Below are 3624 nucleotides of genomic sequence, written 5' to 3'. Positions count from 1 at the left end.
GCTGACACATAAAAGAAAAAAAAAAAGATGAAAAAACTCTATTATCGTATATGTTGGCTATATTTATAGGTGACATTGGCAAACTTTTGAACACGCCATCTTTTTTTCGTCTCGAACACGCCGTCTTCTGCCTCTCGCCTCATCTGTCATTGCCATCTTATAAAGATGAAAATTTAACCCCCTTCCATCAATCACTTTCTCTTCTCTTAAAGATGAAAATTTAACCCCCTCCAAGCCCCAACATGAAATCTCATCATTTGAAACACAAAAAAAACACACCCGCTGGCCCCCCAGCTATTTCTCTTCAATGATCTTGACACTATAAACTTCCACCGTTAAATCATTCCTTTTTTATACTCGACGATGCCAATTACTTTCTCAACAACCTTCCCTTTCCTCCTGTTGGTTCTACTCGCAACTTCAATTTAAAGGTTTTTTATTTTTTTTGTCTTCTCTTTATTTCCCAGCAGCTCGTTTTGTTGTTTTTTTTTATATTAATTAACTTATTATTGTTTTTTTTTTAATTTCCTTTTGTGTTGTTTGGTTGCCAAAGGAGTTAGATTTGATGGGTCAATGGTGGATATCAGTGAACTGGGAAGATGGAGAACATGAGGTGATTGTGGAGATGAGCATTACACATACCTTACCTACGACATTGACGCTTGAGTACGAGTATGAGAAGTGAAGGATTAGATTTGATGGGACAATGGTGGATATGGGGGTGAAGTGGGGAACATGGAGAATGGTGAGATGGTTGTGGAGACAAGGATTACGGATACCTTGCCTGCAGCACTGACGTTTTGGTGCGGGCTTGAGAGCATCAAGGAAGCTTTGGAGGAGTTGAAGCTCAATCCTCCATCTTCTTCTCATTGAATTATAAGATTTCAGGTGCACCTCATTTTGTTTATAGAGTTCACTGTTCATTTTTCTTTTTCTTTTTTTGCAAAATATCTCCTTTTTGCTATGTGGATATGTGATCACTGTTTTAATCTTGTTTCAAACTAGCAAGAAGTGATTTTTTCTTGTCAAGGTAAACAGAATCTATTTTAAATACTTTATGCACCTCTATTTACATAATTTTAATTTGATAGACTTTATGCAGTGTCATCAAAGAACTTAACAGGATAACCATATAACACAAACAATCATGTAACACATAATTATTTCACTAATCTAACATAATCACGTAAATAATTTTATGCTATTTAATCTCTTACTTTTTATTTTGAAGTTATTTAAATTTAATTCATAAAACTACATTTTTGATTAACTAATAAATCAGTTATTAGTTACCATTGATATATAAAATTTTTAGTTATTAGTTAACACATGCCTAGTTTGAGAAGGAGCAAAGTGAGGAAAATGATACATGATATTCATAGAGAATAGGCTGTAGCATTATTAGTTTTTTATAATTACAGGACTTGAATGAGACTTTATTCATTCAAAGTTAAGCTGTTGGATTACGTTAATCTTGTATGTCTTCTTGCAGGCGTTTATGCATACGAGTAACTCTGGCATTTATCATTTTATTTATGGTCGTTTAGCAGATGATTAGACTTTCATTTTTTTACTTTGGAAAAAAGTTGAAGTGTATCTTACAACCCCAGGCAGTTCTACCATACAGTTGAAATTTAATGTTCTTTTAAAAGATGAAAATTGAATCTTTTGTCTGCTTGTATGTGTTTATTCATGCACTTATTTTTTCATACATTTTTAATTTTTTAAAAAACTCAAATCCATCTTACAAGCACAAATTCTAACATACAGTTGAAAATGTTTATATTCCTATAAATGATGAAAGTTGTATTGCGGAGGCATCTTTTCTTGATAGTTTCCTACTGGATTCACTTTATGTTTCTCCAAATTTATGCACCTACTTTTTCAAATTGTTTTTCAAATCCAGCTTACAACCACAAACAACTCTGACATACAGTAGAAATATATTCCCGTAAACGATGAAAGTTGAATTGCTGTGGCATCTTTTCTTGATATTTACTTACTAGATTCATTTTATATTTGTCGAAATTTATTCTTCCAATTGTTATTATTACTCTTTGGACCAGAATCATGTTGTAATTTTTGGTTCACTTCATAACATATCATATAGCTTTACTATGTACATCATGTGCCTGTGAAGAATATCTAATTTGTTGCCATCATGTTGTGGTGTTCACATTTCAGGTTTTGGAAGACATGCGAGGTTTATTGCAAGCAGCAGATGAAAGGAAGCAAGCTGCAGTTGCTGAGCTATCTGCTAAACATCAAAAGGTAATCCAGCACTAACATGCAGTGATTTGGTTCTTAAAGAATTGATCTTCCTCCTTTTTTCTTTATTTTTTATCTCATCTTGCAAGATTGATGATTTACCTATTTCTTTGATGACTTTATGCGGTGTCATCAAAGAACATAATAGGATAACCATATAACACAAACAATCATGTAATACATAATTATTTCACTAATTTAACATAATGACCTAAATAATCTTAATCTTATGTCATTTAGTCTCTTACTTTTTATTTTGAAGTTATTAATTATCATTAATATATGAAATTTTTAGTTATTAGTTACCACATGCCTAGTTTGAGAAGGAGTAAAGTGAGGAAAATGCTTGAATTTTTCATTTAGCCAAAGTAATTTGCATGTATTATTTAAATGTAGTCGGCTCTCTATGATATATGTTGATGCTTAATTTGTGAAACTATTGTAAGGAAATTTAAGTTGACTATCAATTGCTCTCTTGGTGATCTTGCTTTTTGGTCCTCAAATTATAGTTGAAGTAAATGTAAAATATGTGGTTTATTATTATTCTTCTTGATATGATTTCCGAATCTCATTGATTTGTTTTCCAATATTTTTTGTGTGGCTTTAGGTTTTCCAACATTTTTTGTGTGGCTTTAGGATAAGGGTCAACTCCCCTCGCAATTGCTGTTTGTATAGAGGATCGCTGGGCACATCAGTTTCAAATCTCTGACCAAGGTGAGTTTTTGAATATTTTTTGTTTTATCATTTTTCATCAATATAATTATATTGCACATGCTTAAATTTGTTAAAATTCTCCTTAGAGATCTTGCCAATTCGAAAATATGGAGGTAGTATGGTTCTTTAGATTTAACGGAAAGAACTGAAAAAACTAAGTAGATAACAAGAAATAGAAAAAAACTAGAAAAATTTACTTTCTATGGCCAAATTAAATAATTAAATAGGAAAGAAAAACTAAATAGCATCCAAATTTTTTTAAAAAGTAATCTTATATTAAGAAATATAGAAACAAAAATATATCTAAATTTAATAGAAAAAACTAAAAAAATTAGTAGATAATAAGAAATAAATTAAATAGAAATAAACTTGAAAAATAAACTTTCAATTAAGAAATAATACGATCAAATTAAATAATTAAATAGGAAAGAAAAACTAAATAGTATCTAATTATTTTTAAAAAATAAACCCATATAAAGAAATATAGAAATAAAAAATATATAGATTTAATAAAAACAACTGAAAAAACTAGTAGATAACTAGAAATAAATCAAAAATAAAAAAACTAGAAAAATTAAAAGTAAAATAAGATTAAATAGGGTTTAGGGTTTAGGGTTTAGGGTTTGGGGTTTAGGGTTTGGG

The 3624-nt window shown here is 30.1% G+C and overlaps 1 long non-coding RNA gene across 2 annotated transcripts; it reads left to right on the top strand.

Annotated features, from left to right (window-relative positions):
• Window positions 1-3420, top strand: LOC110813818 (uncharacterized). Of its 2 annotated transcripts, none has more exons than XR_015821536.1 (4): window positions 1-431; window positions 554-888; window positions 2185-2271; window positions 2905-3420. It is a non-coding gene; the product is annotated as an uncharacterized LOC110813818 (long non-coding RNA). The 2 variants fall into 2 exon arrangements; XR_015821535.1 differs by having other exon boundaries at window positions 2-431; window positions 2876-3420.
• The last annotated feature ends 204 nt before the right edge of the window (window positions 3421-3624 follow it).

The sequence above is a fragment of the Carica papaya genome, chromosome 6 (assembly GCF_054855325.1).
Source record: "Carica papaya isolate Zhongbai chromosome 6, ASM5485532v1, whole genome shotgun sequence".
Classification (NCBI taxonomy): domain Eukaryota; kingdom Viridiplantae; phylum Streptophyta; class Magnoliopsida; order Brassicales; family Caricaceae; genus Carica; species Carica papaya.
Note: the sequence above shows the minus strand (reverse complement) of the source record. Positions and strands in the feature narration are given on the sequence as shown.